General features: G+C 39.4%; 1 long non-coding RNA gene across 1 annotated transcript; it reads right to left on the reverse strand.

The window, feature by feature from the left end:
* Nucleotides 1-18,045: 18,045 nt before the first annotated feature.
* LOC144377262 (uncharacterized) lies at nt 18,046-21,066 on the reverse strand. Its single transcript, XR_013438080.1, has 2 exons — nt 20,897-21,066; nt 18,046-19,158 (listed from the first exon to the last, which is right to left on the reverse strand). It is a non-coding gene; the product is annotated as an uncharacterized LOC144377262 (long non-coding RNA).
* Between the last annotated feature and the right edge of the window lie 618 nt (nt 21,067-21,684).

The following is a 21,684-nucleotide window of genomic DNA, read 5'->3' on the forward strand; positions in this document are numbered from 1 at the left end:
TTTGTTATCTTTTAACCTATTGTTGGAATAGACAATATGACACCACACAATCACCCTAGAAAGACTATCACTCAAAACCATAACCTATTGCTCTGGTATTCTTTGTTTCACATACTTAATTTCATTTTTTAAAAAATTAGGTGTATTAATTTGCGAATTATGGTACTTAACAAAGTATCATAATCTGGATGGTTTAAACAACCGAAATGTGTCATCTCATGGTTTGGGAGGCTGGAAGTGGATCAAGGTATTGAAGGGTTGCCTCCTTCTTAGGGTTATGGAGAACATTTGCCCCATGCTCTTGCTCACACTGTGGTGTTTTCTAACCATATTGGCATTGCATGGCTTGTAGAAGCATCACCCTGATCTCCGCCTTCATTTTCACACTATGTTCTTCCTGTGCACATTCTGTCTCCAGATTTCCCTTTCTTATAAGGACATCTCATCATAGATTAGTGGTCTACCCTACTCTAGTCTGAGCTTATCTTAATTAGTTACATTTTTGATGACCCTATTTCCAAATAAGATCTCATTCTTAGATCACATTCTAGCTTGAGGCTAGAATTTCAACATACAAATTTTGTGGAGACAAAAATCAACCCATAATACTCAGTGAATTTATGAACAGAAGTACAGTGGTCATTTATCTTTTTAATATCTTTTAAAGTAAAGGAATTCTAATCCAAGACTCAATCAGAAACAACATGTGTTAATCAATAGGACAAAAGTCAATTATGCCATGACACAGAGCCATTAAAAATATTAAATCATTGTGCCAGTTTCAGTGGTGCACACCTGTAATCCCAGCAACTCAGGAGGCTAATACAGGAGGATTGCAAGTTCCAGGACAGCCTCAGCAACTTAGCAAGGCCCTGTCTCAAAATAAAAAAAATAAATAAAAAGAACTGGGGATGTGACTCAGTGGTAAAGCACCTCTAGGTTCAACTTTCATTACAAAAAAAAAAAAAATCTATGATCTTATCCCAATTTTTGTAAAAACCAAACCAGATAAACCAGATATATAAATAGGGATGTGTTTGTATGTGAACGGTCAAAAAAAAAAAAAAAATACAGAAGAAATTCCCAAAAAGGAGTAAAAGTTTTGCAACAGAGGCTTATTTCAAAAATCCAAATGCTGCATAAGAGCAACCTAAAGTGACCTAAGTAGAGTTCAATCAACTGTCAAGAGACACCAATCAGGAGGTTTTTCTTGGCATTTGTGTTCAGAAACTCAGTGTGTTGGTCCAGGTGGACAAGACGGTAGAATGGAGACACCCACACTTGCCTGCTTCTTCACAAGACAGAACCAAAACAACAGGTGTTGTTGCAGTGTGGTAAGACCCGTAATCCAACAGCTGAGTGATGGACACCGAGTGACACCCACAGAGTTTAGATAACAGAATTGCCAGAGAAACAGAGTGCCCCAGCACCAATCCATCATAGAGCAGTATGGCCAGGGGAGGGGTGTAGTTGAAAGGGACTCCCCAGGAGCTTCATTAACACAGAATCTGGCACCTTGCAGGCACATAGAGTCTAAACAGGTAAGAGACGTGGGATCTACACAGAGAGCTGGCTTTAAAGAAAGAATTCCTAGCATTTGCCAGAGAACTCTTAGGGTGCTATTATTAGAAGCCATCTTGAGAACAGTTCTATTGTCTGAGCTTATACTGCTCAGGGGGGGTCAGATTCCCTCAATTTTCCTATCTCTGGGATCTCAAACTCACTCCACTGCACTGCCTCATTGGGTAGCCACCTCATGAGACACCTGGCTTAGGGAAGCAACTCTGACACAAAACCACTGAGAGTCCTGAGCTGTGGGAAACCAGACTGCAACAGAGAGAGCAGAGCGTGCTTCCCTATAAAATCAGTGGCTCAGGGGATCCACCCTCTGAGAACCGGGGAGTGAACAGCCAGACCCACTGAGGGACCCCAGATCAGAGAGCACCAGAATGTAGCAGTCTTCAGATCCATACATCTCTTCATCCTGCACAGATCTTTACTGTTCCATTGTTCCTCTACACTCTCAGAGGCTTCTGGAGACACACAAAAATGGTAGCTTTTGCCCCATCCCTAGAGGGCATAACATAAAAAGCTCTGGACAGAGTCTTTGCCTGGTACCCTCTGCAGTCTTTGCTAGCTCGTTCCAATATACAGTGAAGCAGAGAGAAAATAGAGCTAAGCTTCAGCCACAAAGTCTTCTTGCTCATCACCTGGCTAGCACTGTAACTGAAAGGATGGAGGGGGGGAGGGGGATGAAATAGCCTAGCCACTATACCATCACAGGTTGTGCAGTCTAAGACTTGGAGAGAAGATTTGATTGGCATATCTCACAATCATTTGCCCTCACCCCCTCATCTGAGCATCTTGAGAGAAAAGAAAAAAAATTCTCTTTTTTGTCCCCCTTTAAAAAAAAATAATAAAATGTTGCCAGGCACAATGGTGCACACCTGTAATTCCAGAGGCTTGAGAGGCTGAGGCAGAAGGATCTCAAGTACAAAGCCAGCTTTAGCAACTTAGCAAGACCCTGTCTCAAAATAAAAAATAAAAAGCACTGGGGATGTGGCTCAGTGCTAAATGGTTAAATACCCCCAGGTTAAATCCCTGGTACCAAAAAAAAAAGTTATTTTATGCTTTGTTGTTGTTGTTGTTGTTGTTGTCAACCTTACTTTTATCTTTTGTTTAATTTTATTTCCCCCTTTTACTTTCTATTGTTGCTTTTTTTTTTAATGGTATTTGTGTGTGTCTGTGGTACTGGGGACTATGTCCAGAGCCTCACAGGTGCTCTGCCATTGAACTATGCTCCCAGTCCAGCTGAGAAGAATTGTACCCAGATCCAGCCACAACCCAGTCCTGCTTCAACTTTAACAGGTACTTCAAAAATACAGTAGAGGAAAGGGAACAGGAAGAGAAAGAAGGACAGGGAAATCGAAAATACTTGAGACTGAAGTGGAGCAAATTATAATCATGCATTTATGATTATGTCAAAATGAACCCCAATATTATGTATAACTTTAGTGCACTAATAAAAAAACATTTTTATAAAGAATAGGGGGAGGGGCTGGGGTTGTGGCTCAGTGGTAGAGCACTTGCCTAGCACGTGTGAGGCACTGAGTTTGATCCTCAGCACCACATAAAACAAAAAAATAAATAAATAAATAAAATAAAACAAAGGTATTGTGTCCATCTATAACTTTTAAAAAATTTTTAAAAAGAAGAAAAAGGGAAATGAAAGCTCTTAATCACTAACACTTCCTCAAGTAGACACAGCAAGGGAGAATCTGAAGTTCTTCTCCTACACAAATATCATCTCAACAGGGAGGAATAGCATAACCGTTGGGGACACTGTACTTACAGGGGTCCTCTGAATCTGTCACACCACCTCTGTCAGATCACACACTGCTGAACAGACTGGATGTGACTGTCTCAAAGAATAAATTATGATACTGGCCCCTGCCTCTCTCAAAAGCACCTGTGGAAACCCCATCACCTGATAAGGGCCTCCACTCCACAGAGGGTGCACCCTACATAGTCTGTTGTCTATACTACACCTGCCTGAATGAGCAGAGGGTCCCCATGGTTGCAAGACCTACAGAAACAGTGGGTCCCTCAGATTCCAATATATTATGCACTGTCCAAACCATCAATTACAGCCAAAGGAGCCACAGAGAGATTACATTATGGACTCTAAATGGAAATAATCTCAACATTGTACAACAGATCAAATCCCAAGGTACATCATAAAGAGAAAGCCACTTTCTAAGAAGGCCATCACTTAAAAGTGGAAGAGATTTCCACCCCAAAAGACACACAAATCTCAACCTAGAATCAAAAAGAAAGATAATGTGACAAGGAAAAAATAAGGTAATATGTCATCTCCTGATGGTCATAACTCTCTAGTAACAGATTCCAAAGATAGGAAAGAGGATGATATGCCAGATAAATAATTTACCTCTAAAAATTTTCAGTCTCCTCCTTGATGTCTTCTGCAACCCAATGTTCATTCAGTAGCATATTATTTAGTCTCCAGGTTTTGGAGTAGCTTTTATTTCTTATTTTATCATTAATTTCTAATTTCATTCCATTATGATCTGGTAGAAGGCAGGGTAGAATCTGTACTATTTTATATTTGCTAAGAGTTGCTTTATGGCATAATATATGGTCTATTTTAAAGAAGGATCCATGTGCTTCTGAGAAAAAAGTATATTCTCTCATTGACGGATGAAATATTCTATATGTGTCAGTTAAGTCTAAGTTATTGATCGTAATATTTAGTTATATAGTTTTTTTGTTCAGGGTTTTTTTTTGAAGATCTATCTAGTGATGAAATAGGTGTGTTAAAGTCAGCTGAAATTATTGTGTTATGGTCTATTTGACTCTTAAACTTGAGAAGAGTTTGCTTGATGAACATAGATGCTCCACTGTTTGGGGCATATATATTTATAATTGTTAAGTCTTGTTGGTATATGGTTCCCTGGAGCAGTGGTAGTGTCCTTCTTTATCCTTTTTGAAAAATTCAAAAGAATGTTTTTAAGAAGGCTCAATGAAGCCAGGTTTGGTGACACACGCTTAAAATCCTGGCTCCTCAAGAGGCTGAGACAGAGAAGTTCAAGGCCACAAGTTCAAGGCCAGACTGAACAACTTAACCAGACCTTGTCTCAAAATGAAATGAAAAGGGGTGGGTATGTAGCTCAGTGGTAGAGTGCTTCCTAGTATATGCAAAGCCCCAGAATCAATTCCAAGTACTTCAAAAGGAATAAAAATGGATGAAAAAAGAAAGCTCAATGTAATCCAAGAGAATACAAATAAACAATTGAATTAATTAAGGAAGACAATGCAATGCAGGACATGAATGAGAATTTCAGTAAAGAAAGAGGAAATTTGAAAAAGAACCAAACAAAAAAATATTGGAAATGAAAGTTTAATAAGTCAGATCTTAAAAACTCAGTTGAAAGCCTCAGCAACAAACTGGATCAAATAGAAGAAAGAATATTATAACTTGAAGACAAGTCTTTCAAAATATTATTCAGACAGAATGAAAAAATAAGAAAGAATGAAAAGAACATACAAGATCTTTGAGATACCACTAAAATATCAAACATCCAGCTTATCAGTATACCCAAGGCAGAAAAGCTACAGTTGGAAAGCACTAAAAAAATTAAAACAAAAACCAAAAAACTATTCATTGAAATAATAGTAAAAAAATTTCCCAATCTTTGAAAAGACACTGAAATCCAAGAACAGAGGGCATTTAGAATACCAAATTGTCATGAACAGAAAAGAACCTCTGCACAACATATTGTAGTTTAAATTGGGATAAGTACAGGACAAATAATAAATATTAAAATCAGCAAAAGATAAGTGCCAAGTCAAAGGTATGTATGTTTTTTGTTTGTTTTATAGTACTGGGGATTGGACACAGAGTACTCAGTCATTGAGCTACATCCCCAGCCCTTTTTAATTTTTAAGACAGACTCATTTAGTCACTGAGGCTGGCCTCAAACTTGTTCTTTTCCTAACTTAGCCTCCCAAGTCACTGAAATTTCAGGAGTGTACCACTGTGCTTAGCACCAAATCACATTTAAATGCAGCCTCAATTGACTAACAGCAGATTTTTCATCATAAACCCTAAAGGCCAGGAGGGCAGAGAATAATGTACCTTAAGTCCTGAAAGAAAACAACTGCCAACCAAGAGTACTATATCCAGCAAAGTTATCCTTCGGAATTGAGAAAAGAAATAAAGACCATCTAAGATAAGCATAAACTAAGAGAACTTAAGACAACTAGACCAGCATTACAAAAGATATTTAAAGGGGAGCAATTTTTTTTCTTTTGGGTTGTTCTGTTTGTTTTTCCAGTATTGAGAATTGAACTGAAGTCCTTGCACATAAAGGCAAGCACTCTGCCACCGAGCTACATTCCCAGCCCTCAAAATACATTTAAGAGAATTTTATATTCATAAAGAAAGAAAGATAAACACCATCATGAAAGAACAAATTACAGTAATAGAGTAGATACACAAATGAGGAAAAGAAAAGAATCAAACATTATAGTACAGTAAACCATCAAACTACAAAAATGAATAAAACAGGAAGAAATGAACCAAGAATATTCTAAACAACCTGAAGATAATCAATCAGTTATAGGAACATATACATACCTGTCAATATACTAACTTTAAGTGTAAATGGTCTTAATTTTTCAATTAAAAGACACAAACTGAATGAATGGATTGAAAACCAGACCCATCAATATGCTTCTACCAGAAACTCACTTCACCTCCAAAGGTGGAAAATGATATTCCAAGCAAATGGAATCTGAAAAGAAGCTGTAATAGCTACACCTATTTCTAACAATAGACTTAAATATAAAATCAGACAAATAGGTCTGATTTGTTTATTAGAACAGACAAATAAGGTCAATATATATTGATCAAGGGGAAAATTCATCAAAAATAAATAATGAGCCAGGCACAATGGTGCAAAAAATAACAAACATCAGAGAAGAAGTAACTGAAACAGAAACTAAAAGAACAAAGGATCAATGAAACAAAGAATTGGTTCTTTGACAAAAGAAACAGAAACTGATAAACCTTTAGTTAAATTGACCAAAAGAAAAAGATAATTTTTTATATAAATTTTAAAAATGCTTTTAAAGAAAGGGGCACAACTAAAAAGGAAAAACATAGACCCTAATAAATAAATTTAGAGATGAGAAAGGAGATATTGTAACTGACACTACTGAAATTCAAGGTGTCTTTAGGAAATATTTTTAAAAACTATATGCCAATCAATTGAAAAATCTAAAAGAAATAGACAGTTTTCTGTACCTACCAAAATTAAGTCAAGGGGATTTTTAAACCTAAGTAGATCAATAACAAGTATTGATATTGAATCAATAATAAAGTCTCCCAACCAAAAATGTAACCCAGGAATGAAAACATTTACCTCTGAGTTTTACCAAACTTTTAAAGAACTTAACCCAATACTCCTCAAACTGTTCCAAAAAATAGAAAGGGAATGAATTCTTCCAAACTCATTCTACAAAGCTAGCATCATCCCACTACCAAAACCTAACAAAGACACTACTAAGATGGTACATGCCTGTAATCCCAGAAACTTGGGAGGCTTAGGCAGGAGGATCCCAAGTTCAAGGCCAATATAGCAAAGTTCTAAGCAACTCAAAATAAGAAATGAAAGGGCTGGGATGTGGTTCAGTGGTAAAGCCTTTTGGGGGTTTACAAAAATAAATAAATAAATAAACAATCATTGGAGATGTATCTCAGTGATAGAGCAATCAATCCTAGGTTCAATCTCCAGTACCACACCAAAAAAAGGGCACAACTAATGGGGCTTGGGTTGTGGCTCAGCGGTAGGGCACTCATCTAGCACGTGCAAGGCCCTGGGTCGATCCTCAGCATCACATATGAATAAAGAAATAAAATAAAGGTATTGTGTCCAAATACAACTAAAAATATAAATTTTAAAAATGCTTTTAAAGAAAGGGGCACAACTAAAAAGGAAAAACATAAATAAGTTTCCCTGATAAATATAGATGTAAAAATCCTCAACAGAATACTTGCAAATCAAATTCAACAGCTCATTAAAAAGATCATATACTATGATCAAGTTGGTTTCATTCCACAATTGTAAGGATGGATCAACATATGCAAATCAATAAATGTAAATAGGGCACATAGATTCAGAAAAAGCTTTTGATAAAATTCAACATCTTTCATGATAAAAGCCCTGAATAAATTAGATATGGAAAGATCAAACTTCAAAATAATAAAGACTACATATGACAAACTCATAGTCAATACAATATTGAATAGGAAAAAAACAGAAAACATTTCCTCTAAAATCAGGAACAAGACAAGGGTGTCCACTTTCATCACCCTCATTCAATATAGTAATACAAGTTTCAGCCAGATCAATTAGACAAAAGAAATAAATAAAAAGCATACAAAGAGAAAAGGAAGAAGTCAAATAATTCCTGTTTGCAATGATATGATTCTTTACATAGAAAAACCTAAAATTTCCAACAAAATACTATTAGAACTGACAGACAAATCCATTAAAATTAGCAGGATACAAAATCAACAGTTTTGGGTTGGGATGTAGCTCAGTTGGTAGAGTGCTTGCCTCACATGCACAAGGCCCTGGGTTCAATCACCAGCACCACCAAAAAAAAAAAAAACAGTTTTACTACGTAGCAATAATAAAATAACAAAGAAATCAGGAAAGTAATACCATATGCAATAGCCACACAAAAAAAATTTAAAAGCTAGAAATAAAGAATAAGTATGTGAAAGACTTCTACAATAAAAATCACAAGTCACTGAAAAAAATTAGGAAGACATTGAAAGGTGAAAAGATTGCATGATCATGAACTAGAATTAATATTGTTAAAATAAATGGTCATACTACCCAAAGTGATCTATAGATTCAGTGTTATCCTCCAGAAAATACCAATGAAAGTTCTTACAGGGCCAGAAAAAAAATCCTAAAATTCATATAGAAGAATAAAAGACCCAGAATAGCCAAAGCAATCCTGAGCAAAAAGAACAAGGCTGGAGGTATCACAATATTTAATATCAATGCATACTAACCAAAGCAGCATGGTATTGGCAGTAAAACAGACACATGGACCAATGGAACAGAATACAGGACTCAAATGAATCCACACATCTTCAGCCAACTGATTCTCAACAATGATGCCAAAAATATACACTGGAGAGAGGACAGCCCTTCAACAAATTGTGCTGAGAAAAAAATGGATATCCACATGTAGAAGATTAAAATTAAATCCCTGTCACCTTAAAATCAAAGACCTTAATGTAAGACATGCTGCTCTAAAACAATTAGAGAAAAAACAGGCAAACATTTCAAAATATTGGCACAGGCAATGGTTTCCTGGATAGGACTCCAAAAGCTCAAGAAAAAAAAGGAGGGATTGGGGGAAGAATTGACAAATGGGATTACATCAAATTAAAAACCTTCTGCACAGCAAAGGAAACAAGAAAGTGAAGAGACAATCTGCAGAATGGAAGAAAATCTTTGCCAGTCATTCAGTTGACAGAGGGCTAACACCCAGAATATATATAAAGAACTCTGAAAACTTGACAAAAAATAAGCAATCCATCAATCAATGGGCAAAAAAAATCTAAAAAGCGGATTCTCAAAAGAAATACAAACAGCCAAAAAATTCTCAATATCTGTGTGTGTGTGTGTGTGTGTGTGTGTGTGTGTGTGTGTGTGTGTGTGTATTACTGAGGATTGAGCTCAGGGGGCTCTACTACTGAGCTACATCTCCAAGTTTTTTAAATTTTGTTTTGAGACAGGGTCTTGCTAAATTGACCAAGCTGGCCTTGAACTTGCCATCCTCCTATCTCAGCCTCCAGAGCAGAGCCTTTGGGACCAGAGATATGTGCCATCACATCAGGACAAAAAAAAAAAAAAAAACATTGCATCGTATCTTTAGCTATCAGGGAAATAGAAATCAAAACTACAGTGGGATTTCATATTTTCAAAACAAAAAAAAATGCTGGCAAGCATGAAGAGAAAAGAACCCTTATACACTCTTGGTAAGAATGTAGATCACTACAGTCATTATAGAAAATAGTGTGGAGGTTCCTCAAAAAACTAAAAGTAGAACCACCACATGATTCAGCTATGCCACTCCCTGGTATCTATCCAAAGAAATTATGTCAGCATACAAATAGACCTGCATGTCCATGTTTATTAGAGCATTGTTCATAATAGCCAAGATATGGAGTCAGCCTACTGCCTATCAATGGATAAATGGATAAAGAAAATTTGGTACATGTACACAATGGCGTATTATTTATCCATAAGAGAGAATAAAAATCCTGTCATTTATAGGAAAATGGATAGAACTGGAGGACTTCATGTTAAGTCAAATAAGCCAGACACAAAGAATCTCATGTTTTCTCTCACATGCGAAAACTTAAAAAGTGGAAAGCAGAAGAGGGACTATTAAGGACTGGGAATGGAGCTGAGGGGAAAAGAATGAGAAGGGAGAATATTAAGTAAAGGTGATTGGAGGGCACTAGGGATATAGCTCAGTTGGTAGAATGCTTGCCTAGCATGCACAAGGCCCGGGTTCAATCCTCAGAAACACACACACACACACACACACACACACACACACACACGCACGCACGCGCGCAGTGAATGGACATGATAAATGCACAATATGTGCATGTATAGAAATATCATGGTGAATCCCATTAGTTTGTACAATTGATACATTAACTACAATAAAAAAGAAAATGAAAGGAACCTGTTGTAAGCATCATCTCAATAAACTTAAGCAAGTTGTCTCCTCTGAGGAATGGTAAAGTTAAAATAAAAGAAAAGGAAAATGGTAGAAATGGTTTAACTACTAATGTCATGAAATTATAATTTTAGGCATAAATATAATCAGTGCCTTTCGAACACTGCTTTGTTCCTCTGGAAGAACTGAAATTTTTATTAAAAAGGCAAGACAGTCATGACTAAAAAGATAATTGCATGTTTTCGTTATTTAATTAGAGCTGTTGAAAAAATGGGAATGAGCAGCCTAAGTTTAGCTCATCAACATTGAAACTGTTCAAGTAGAAGCAAAATGGTCACTTGCAAGGCAGTATGTGGATGGTTTCCCCACATTCGGGTAGGAAATTGGACTAACTAATCTACTCAGAGACTCCTTGTTGAACAGACTAGAAATTCTCCTAGAATTAAGAGAAAAGGATGAACATGGTAGGCTGGCAGGGCCTAAAGGAATGGGCGGGACTAAAGAAGAGGGTAGTGTAGAGTCAGGTGTGGCCAAGGCAGGCCTCCAAGGAGAAATAAAGCTTCAGCTGTGTTATGGTTTAGATGTGAGGTATCCCCAAAAGCCCTTGTGTGAGACAATGCGAGAAAGTTTAGAGGTGAAATGGTTGGGTTATGGGAATCTTCACCTAATCGGTTCATTAATCCCCTGGTTAACTAGGTGGTGACTATAGGCAGGTAGGGTGTGGCTGGAAGAGCTGGGTCACTGAGGGGTGTGCCTTTGGGGTATGTTTCCCTTCTTGGTGAATGGAGTGTTCTCTCTCTCTCTCTCTCTCTCTCTATCTTCTCTCTCTCTCTCTCTCTCTCTCTCTCTCTCTCTCTCTCTCTCTCTCTCTCTCTCTCTCTCTCTCTCTCTCTCTCCCCTAGTTCCATGTTCTGAGCACTTTCCTCTACCACACCCTTCTGCCATGATGTTATGCCTCACCTTAAGCCCAGAGCAAAGGAGTCAGCTCTCTATGGACTTAGACCTCTGAAACTATGAGCCCCAAAATAAACTTTTCTTCCTCTAATTGTTATTGTCAGGTCTTTGGGTCACAGCTGACTGCAATAAGCCATGAGAGTCATTGAGACAAACATTTGAAGAGCAGAAGTAGCCCAACCTGATCAGAGAAGAGGACTCACCAGGAGAGGTGTTAGCAAGTCTAACAATCTCTCATATTCACTTATTCTTCTCAACACATTTGTGAGGTTGTTATTATTATTATTATTCTCCTACCCTAGATGGAGAAATGGGGCTCATCATTTTGTACATCAGGGCCGAGTCAGATTTAGAGCCTGATTCTGTGATAAGAAAGCAATGACTAAATTCTAGACAAAAAGAACATGGCGTGTAAAAATATGGCATAGAAGCAGGATGCAGTAGGGCATGCCTGCAATCTCAACTCCTTGGGAGGGTTGAGGAAGGAGAATTGCAGGTTCCAGGCCAGCCTGGCCAACTTAGTGAAACCCTGTCTCAAATTTTTAAAAAAGCATGGGGCAGTGGGCAGCAAGGCATATTTCATTTGTAAAACATTTGCAAACATAAGCCTGGGGTTTAATCCCCAGCAACACACACACACACACACACACACACACACACACACACACACACATATAAATATACAAATGTGGGGAGGGAGGGGTTAAAGAAATACATCAGTTCAAAAAATACATCTTGGATACTCACTATCTGAAAACTACTAAGTACTAGCACATTTTCTCTGAATTGTCACCCTCTTACTCAATTTTCTGGTAAGCCGTCATCCTTCATAGAGGACTATTTTTTAGTGTATGCTCAGCGGAACTTCCCTTGAAATGCCCCCTCGCTAGCATTAATACATTGTGGAAGGGCACTACCCTTTGGTTACAAATATAACTTTGGCTATATCCCTGACAAAGGTGGCATTGACCTGAGAGTGCCAGAGTCCTTCCCTTGGGAATCTGGACCAGACATGAGAGGGGCAATCTCTGGATAACAAAAGCAGAACTTAAGGCCTATGTGTTTATGTTCCTATGTGTTGGCTGAGTTGCAGAGAAAGTCAGTTTGCCAAGGAGATGAAAAAGAAATATAGACAGGAGACAGGAGCAATGGAGGAATCAGAAAGATTCCAGACTCTTGCCCAGGCATAGTGGCTCATGCCTAGAATCCCAGCAACTCAGAAGGCTGAGGCAAGATGATCACAAGGTCAAGGCCAGCCTCGGCAATTTTTTGTTTGCACTGAGGATTGAACCCAGGAGTGCTTTACCACTGAGCTACATCCACAGCCCCTTTTATTTTTTTTATTTTGAGATAGGGTCTCACTAAGTTGGGATAGGAGAGAAACATTGCCACATTAAATGCATGCATTGATCAAAAAATATATCCTGGCTTCAGAATGTGAAAAAAAAAAAAGACAAGTGCTCAGAATTATTAAAGTAATGTATCCAGGTCACAACTCAACCAACTCTGCCTCTGTGATGTATTCTCCCACCACAATGAACTCTCTTTTCCTGACTATGCTTCAAGGCTCAAATATATCTTCCAAAATAGCAATCACCAACTACATTATACTGGGAAGTTTACCCAGCCAGACCCTGAGAGCCTTGACACATTCCTGATACCTAGCTCAATGCCTGCACACAGAAAGAAATGCACAGTCAGTACCACCCTCAGCAAATTCCCTACCAGCAGGAGCACAAATGTCAAATGTCACTATACCAATCAGCCTTTTCAAAGCTCCATAAATAAATCACATAAACAAAGTTGTCCAGAGTACAGGGTGTGATAAGAGTGCCATTGTACCATGGTGCTGTGGTGCATGTCTGTCATGTCAGAGACTCAGGAGGCTGAGGCCCAAGGATCATATGGCACTTCAATGAGACCCTGTCTCAAAATTAAAAAATAAAAAGGGCTGGGGATATAACTCAGTGATAGAGCACCCCTGGGTTCAATCCCTAGTGGTACACACACCAAAAAAAATAAAATAAAATAAAAATTAAAAATACCTGGGATCTTTTACCCCAAAATGGATCTAGCCTCAAAATCATTCTAGGAATCATGGCCATATGTGCTTTTCCCACCACAGCACTTTCCCCCAGTAAGTTATGTCTGAATATTTCCCTCATGCATTCCCAATCTAGAAGGAACAGATATCTTTGTATATAAAATCCAACAGATGTCCCTGAGGGGATATTTAAAATTTTTCATGAAAGCTAACTTGACCATGGGAAAATGTTTGGAGTAGAATGGTCTCTGGAAGACCCCGAGTCACTGGATGCTCCTGAGGAACTGAGAGCAACACAAGCTGGGAGAGAGATTGCAGGTGGAGGGCAGCATGCCTCCCAACCCATGACCTCTCCTCGCTCAGGACTCCCAGACACGTAAAACCTTTTCAACTTTACTTAAATGGCATTGTTCTTGGTTATAATTACTCCCCCACGCCCACACTCATCATTCTCAAGTCAAATTTAGAGAATCCGTCCTTTCTTATTTTTTTGTAGCATGGAAGAGGCGGGTACTGGGGATTGAACCCGGGGGGTATTTTACCACTGAGCCACATCCAAGCCCCCTTTTTTGTTTTGTTTTGAGACAGCATCTCACAAAGCTGCTTAGGGCCTCACTAAATTGCTGAGGCTGGCCTGGTCCTTAAGATCCTCCTGCCTCAGTCTATGCCCACCTGTCCTGTCTTACCTTATTTGGTAAACACAATAAAGCTTCATCAGACTATTTTCTCTGTTTCAAAAAGAAAATTGAGCTCCCTGTTTTGTGTAGGTTCTTCTAAAGGGCTCTCCATCTCTGTCTTTTTTAAAACATGGGGTAGAGAGGGTAGGTAAGGAAGAGAAGAGAGCAGGTAAGGGAATAGAATATGTTGGCATGGATATTTTGCAATGATTTTTTTTTTCCCTCAGAGCTCAGATATAATCGGAGCAAAAGAACCTAGCTGATCTCCCCCATGTAACTGGCTTTTGGAGACTGAGGGACTGCTCCTATATTTGTCTCTCTTCTTAGGGATTTCATCCAGACTCATCTCTGCTATTTGGGGTTTCTATGCTGGCAACAAAAGCTCCCTAGTGGCTCTATTTCATTCAACCAATCTTACTGGGCCATTAGCTCAGTCTGCGGTGGTAGAAAACAAGGTCAGTTCTATAATGCTATGCAGATATTCCAAAAACTGATCTTTTTTTCCTAATATGCTCTCTTTGTTTCTCTCTTAAGTGAAGCTTAAAGGTTGGACTAGATCAGTGGCTCCTAAATTTCTGGAGTTATAACCACTTCCCAGGATCGACTAAGATCCCTTCCTGGACTGGGTGGGTTGTTGCAGCTGCTATCTGGAAAACCATTTAAAGGGGTTCATGGAATTCCTGAAACTCATCCACAGTCACCAAGGGAAGAATCTGCAAAGAAGGAGTTAAGAACCAATTGTCCTTGCAGCTCTAAAGCCCTGAGACACCATGCAGGCTGTCAAAATGGGAGTCACACACAGTCGTTTTGAAACATCTGTCTGTGGAAGAAATGAGGCTGGCAGCTGTAAGAACCACGGTGTCTCAGGCAGCAGGCACTCGCTCCTCCTCCGCAGCTGCTGAACTCATGCTCTGAAGTCAGACAGATCCTGAATTTGAGCAAGGACAATGTGAACAGTCTGTGCACCCTCCCAGTCCCCTGCAAACCAAAGATTCTCCAGCCCTCCAACGGTGAGCTCTGCCTGCAAACGAAGATGAAGAATCCCGCCAGTGTGTCTGGAGATCTGTGTCCCTACCTCCACTTTCCTAGGAGCTGGCCACCGATGAGAAAGCCACCCACATTCAAGCAAGCAGACCTTCTCATCAGGACCCCATGGGACAACACAAAAACTCTCTGTCACACTGGACAGGATTCATCTATTTATTGAACTAGGAACCCTGTTCCACAAGCACAGGGAACAGCTGCTGTCACATCTCTTCGTTTTGCCAGCAAATTCTTTGAATCCTCACATCTTGTAGCTAGAAGTCAACTCACCCCTCAAAACTCTCCATTCCCTCTTTTTTTCCTTTCTACCACTTAATGATGAAATTTTCAAACATACAGAAACGTTGAAAGAACAAGAAAACAAACACCTGTACACCCTCCATCTACATCCAACAGTTATTGACATTTTGGTCTATTTGCTTCCTCACTTTTTCTGTAATATTTCCTTCTGAACCCACATGAAAGCAAGCTGCAGTCATCAAAGTGTTCCACTTCTATGGACTTTAACATCTGTTTTCTGCAAATAAGGATATCCTCTTCTATGGCCACAGTATTAAAATCACGCATAGGAAAATTAACAACAATCCTAATGCCATCTAATGTCTAGCCCAACTTCTAACAACAGAATTGTTTCTGAATTTACATGTGGTTGTTTTTGTTTGGTTTGGTTTGGTTTGTACTGGAGATTGACCCCAGGGGCCCTTTTCCACTTAACTATATTCCTATATCCCCAGACCTTTTAAAATTTTTATTATTTTGAGATTGCCCAGGCTGGCCTTAAACTTGAGATCCTCCTTCCTCAGCCTCCCTAGTTACTGGGATAACATGTCTGCACCACTGCACCTGGTCCATATTTATTTTTATGGCTACTTTTATTTTCCAGATTATCACCTTTGGTTGTCATAACTCTTCAGCTGTTTAGACTAGAGCAACCCACACAATACACATTTTTCATTATACTGATTTGGGGGGAGGTACTAGGAACTGAATCAGGGGTGCTCTACCAATGAGCTACATCCCCAGCCCTTATTTATTTATTTACTTACTTATTTAATTTTAAGAGAAGGTCTTTCACTGAGCCACACAGGCAGGCCTGGAACTTGAGATCCTCCTGCCTCCAAGTCTTCAGTATTACAGGTGAGCCCCCAGCAGAACACTGACTTTTTAAAGAGTGTTGGCCAACTGTGTTGTTAACTGTCCCACATTCTGGATTCGTGTGGTTATTTCCTCTTATTCTCTTCATGCTCTTCTGTCCCCTATGTGTCCTGTAATCTGGAAGTTTGGCCTAAGGCCTTTATTAGACTTGGGTTAACGATATTTGTCAAGAATACCTTACAATATTCTGCATACTTTTGTGTCCCACCAAGAGGTACATAAACGCTGGTTGTTTACAATAGTGGTGCTACATTTGACCACATGGTTAAGGTGGAGACCACCAGAGCTCTACAATGTAAAAATACATTCTACTTTTACAATTCAAAAGTAATCTGAGAGGTGATGCCTAGGTCACATGAATGAACTGTTTACCTAAGAACTTTGCACCTACTGGTTTTAGAATCCGTTGATACAGCCCTGACTGAATCAGTCACACAAAATGCACCCCCACCCCCTTCTGGAACTACTCATCTGAAAGGATCAGTCCTGCTCTCACATTCAATGAGGTGAGAATTTGGCCATGATCCATTTGCCACTGCCAGTGCTGCTTGTTGTCACACAACATCACTGTTGAAGTCTTTCCCTGCACAGTCCTAATGGGTCTGGTCCATCTTGGGATGATGCCACTTCAGTCCAGGTCCCTGAACAAGGCGCTGTGGTCTAGGAAGGAGGCCAGGCCCAGCCCATCAGTGCTCAGGGAGCTGTGGATGTCCCTCTGCTATCTTCCCCCTTCAGCTCTCTGGTTCACATACACAGACTCATCTCAGCATCTCAGCCTCATCTCAGAGATGCTGATCCACAGTTGGTTCTGGCATCTTCTACCTCATATACCCCAGGACAGGACTGACTCCATTCTTTTCCCAAAGACCCATACCGCAAAGCAGGCGAACAGGGTGGGTCTGATGGTTCTCCCTTTCCCCAGGCATTATCTATTTATTTCTCCTGCCTTATTGAATTCACATTAAATGTTTGAAGAGAAGAAAAAGACTACTGGGCTATACAACAGATACAGGAAAGACCCAAATAAGCTTGTCCCAATACCTAGCCTCCCCCACTAAAGGTAACATGGTCGTGACTTTCATGCAAAGATGTGCTGGTTAATATTGGACAGCTCTTTCTTCAAGGGGAAAAGGAGACCGGGACAGCTGAGATTTGCAGAACTTGCTTGTTTCCATGACGTAAATATTCTGGTCATGGCTGATTCCAAACCACCAACAGAGATTCAGATTGAGATGCCACTCAGCTCGACGGATGCGGTACTGTCCAGCTCCAGCAGAATGTTGTAGTAATCACTGCCCTTCTCTTCTTCATGCTTTTTCTACTTAAACATACATCCTTAAAGTTTGCCAGATGTGATGGAACACTCCTGTAATTCCAGCTCCCTGGGAAGCTGAGGCAGGAGGATCCAGAGGCTAAGGCCAGCCTTAGAAACATAGTGACCTCAGAAATTCTGTTTCAATTTTTTTTTTAAGCACCAGGATTGAACCCAGGGGGTTAGCCACTGAGCCACATCCCCAGCCCACTTTTTTTGTTTGTTTGTTTTGAGACAGGGCCTCATTAAGTTGCTGAAGCTGGCTTTGAACCTGCAATCCTCCTCCCTCAGCCTCCTGAGCCACTGGGATTATAGGCGTATACCACCAAGCCCATCAAAAAAATAAAATAAATAAACATCTAGGAGTATAGAGTCCTCAGAAGACTAGGACAGGGATAACAAAATGATTATCTCTACCACTCCTCAGAATTTATCCAAAAGAACTAAAGTCAGCATTCCATAACAAACATACATGCCCATATTTATAGCAGTACAATTCACAATTGCCAAGTTATAAAAAGTGCCTAGGTGTCCATCAACAGATGATGAATGGATAAAGAAAATGTGGTATGTATACACAATGGAGTTTTATTAAGCCATAGAGAAAATTTAAATTATGTCATTAGCAGGAAAATAGACAGAACTTGGGAGAATTATGTTAAGTAAACTCAGAAAGTCAAGGATGTACATTTTCTCTCATATGTGGATGCTTGAGAGAAAAAAAGTGAGGGAAAGGGAGATTCTCATGAAAACAGAAAGGGGACCAGTAAAGGAAGGAAACCAGGGGGTGGGGGAGGTACTGGGGAATGAATTATACTATGGGCATGTACAAATATGTCACAATGAATCACACTATTATGTATAATTGTGATACACCAATAAAAAATCAATTTAAAAAAGCATACATCCTAAACTAAGTATGCTCAAGACTGTACCTGCACTTAAAATGCATATGTATAGACTCCAGAATAAAACCCTCATGCTTCCATGCTTCCTTTGTTCTGGGAAAGCATCAGTTTGTAGATATCTCTGGAGATCTCCTTACTCACTGTGGATAATAAATCTTTCTCCTTTCTTTTTTTTTTGTAATTTATATATAACAGCAGAATGCATTACAATTCTTATTACACATATAGAGCACAATTTTTCATATCTCTGGTTGTATACAAAGTATATTCACACCAATTTGTGTCTTCATACCTGTACTTAGGATAATAATGATCATCACATTCCACCATCATTAATAACCCCATTCCCCCTTCTTCCCATGCTCCCACTCCCTATCCCACTATGAATCAGCCTCCTTATATCAAAGAAAATATTCAGCATTTGGTTTTTTGGGATTGGCTAACTTCACTTAGCATTATCTTCTCTAATTCCATCCATTTACTGCAAATGCCATGATTTTATTTTCTTTTATTCCTGAGTAATACTCCATTGTGTATATATGCCACTTTTTTCTCCATTCATCCATATCTCCTTACTTATTGTGGATAATAAATCTTTCTTCTTTCTTAAAAAAAAGAAGGAAGAGGAGGAGGAGGAGAAAGAAAAGTAGAAGAAGAAGAACTAAAGAAAGGGGGCTGGGGATGTGGCTCAAGCGGTAGCGCACTCGCCTGGCATGCGTGCGGCCGGGGTTCGATCCTCAGCACCACATACCAACAAAGATGTTGTGTCTGCCAAAAAATAAATAATAAATTAATTAATTAATAAATATTTAAAATTCTCTCTCTCTCTCTCTCTCTCTCTCTCTCTCTCTCTCTCTCTCTCTCTCAAAAAAAAAAGAACTAAAGAAAGAAGGGAGGAAGGACAGAAGGAAGGAAGGAAGGAATAGCACTTGCTTAGCAAGTATCACAATCTCCAGTACCAAGAAAGAAAGAGCCAGGCACAGTGGCACACACCTGTAATCGCAGCAGCTCAGGAGGTTGAGGCAGGTGGAATCCCAAATCAAAACCAGTATCAGGAACTTAGCCAGGCCCTAAGCAACTTAGTAAGACCCTTTCTCAAAATTAAACAAATGAAAACAGATGGGGATGTGGCTCATCATCCCTGGATTCAATCCCTGATATAAAGAAGAAGAAGAAGAAGAAGAAGAAAGAAGAAACAAAAAAAAATAGCCAAGCCCCTTACCTGTAATCCCAGTGACTCAGGAGGCTAAGGCAGGAGGATCACAAATTCAAAGTCAATCTAGGCAATTTAGCAAGACACTATCTTAAAATAAAAAGAAATGGGGATATAGCTCAGTGATAAAAGGCACCTGGATTCAATTTTCAGCACACACAAAAAAAAAAAGAAAGAAAGAAAGAAAAAGAAAACCTAAAGTTTAATTGAATCCCCTTTTCTTTAGGTAATTAGAATGAGATTGAGGGGTTTTTGCTCAATATTATTGTTTTTTATGAACATACATTCTTAACTTTCCTTTTACAATTGGTGTTCTTCATGTTCTTTTTTTAAATTTTTTTTTTAGTTGCCAATGGATTTTTCACTTTATTTATTTATTCATATGTGGTGCTGAGGATGGAACCTAGGGCCTCACACATGCTAGGCAAGTGCTCTACCACTGAGCCACAGCCCCAGTCCTCTTCATTTTCCTTTAAAAAAGAAAATTGCTCCCACCAGCCTCAAAGGCTAATGCCCATAATCCCAGAGATTTGGGAGGCTGAGGCAGAAGGATCACAAATTTGAGGCCAACCTTAGCAATTTAGCAAGACCTTCAGCAAAATTTAGCAAGACCCTGTCTCAAAATTAAAACTAAAAAAGATCTGGGGATGTGGCTTAATGATAAATATCCTCTGGGTTCCATCCTCCATATGAAAGAAAGGAAGGAAGGAATGGGTAGGGAGTAAGGAGGAAGGGAGGAAGGAGGAGAAGAAAGAGACAGAGAGAGAGAGAACCAGTTCTATCATCTCCAACTTGATAAGAAAATTAGGCTCAGTATGGTTTATCCAAGGTCACATGTGTAGCAAAAAGTGGAATGCAAATTCAGACCCAGAACTCCTGAGTCACAGAGCCTATGCTTTTTCCACTCTTCTTCTGGAACACACGCAAAGCCCAGGTTTGAGGTTTTACGTCTTGAGCTCTGAACTGCCCAAGAGCTGCTCTTCGACTGGATATCTTCTAACAGAACTAACCAAGGAACCCCAACAGCAGATCTCTGTCTGCCATATTTGTTTATGCAAAGCAACGTTTAATTTTATAGAGTGTTTTTTTTTCCCTCCAGATACTTTTGTACCAAGGAAATAATAACAACGTGAATAAGGCACTTTGTGGTGGTAATGTTAAAACTAGTAAGACAGGTAGAGGAGGGAGAGTCAAGAACCATAAATATCCATTTCCTGAGCTCGTAAGTTGAAATGCTTAAACGTTTCTCACTTCTACATCACAAAAGAATGACCACAACCTCCTATTACTTACCGTGTTGACAACATGTAATCCATCTCCTCCAGCTTACCTGTTGGCAAGCAAATGGCTCCACTAAGCGAGACAGGAGATGATGGATGGAGAAGGATGCATCTCCTGTCTGTGCTGCATTCATCATGTCTCCCAGGAGCTGGGACCTAGGGTCACAGACTCGAGTCAGGAGATATTCCATGGGACCGCGGGGAAGGAACAGGCCACCAAAATGACTTCTCCAGACCTCTTTGGCTTCGAGCTACAGAATCACAAATTACTTTCCCTTTCTGAGCATGTAAGTGCTGAACCTCACCCTATGCGAGGCAGGCCTCCCTGTCATCAAGAGACACCCAAGAGGGGCTGAGATTGTAGCTCAGTGGCAGAGCACTTGCCTCATACATATGAAGTACAGGGTTCAATCCTCAGCAGCACATAAAAATGCATAATTAAAATAGAGGTATATTTTAAAAAGGTATTTTAAAAAGAGAGAAAGAGAGAGAGACCCAAAAAGGAAAAGCTTTCGGATGTCTTTTTGTTCTCTCTACTTGCCCACCTTAAGAAAAGAACAAAAAAGGGGCAAGTAGAGCTCTTGCCCAGCATGTGTGATGCATAGGGTTCAATCCTCAACACTACATATAAATAAATAAATGGATGAATAAATAAATGAATAAATAAGAAAGAAAAGAAAAAACCAACGTTTACTGAGCGGCAGGTGTGAGCCAGAGAGTCTGAAATATGGCTCTCATTAAACTGCTACAACAGCCCTGTGAAGTGAGCATTATTATGCCCTTTTTATACAGGGATTATAT

This window comes from Ictidomys tridecemlineatus, chromosome 4, assembly GCF_052094955.1.
Source record: "Ictidomys tridecemlineatus isolate mIctTri1 chromosome 4, mIctTri1.hap1, whole genome shotgun sequence".
Lineage (NCBI taxonomy): Eukaryota > Metazoa > Chordata > Mammalia > Rodentia > Sciuridae > Ictidomys > Ictidomys tridecemlineatus.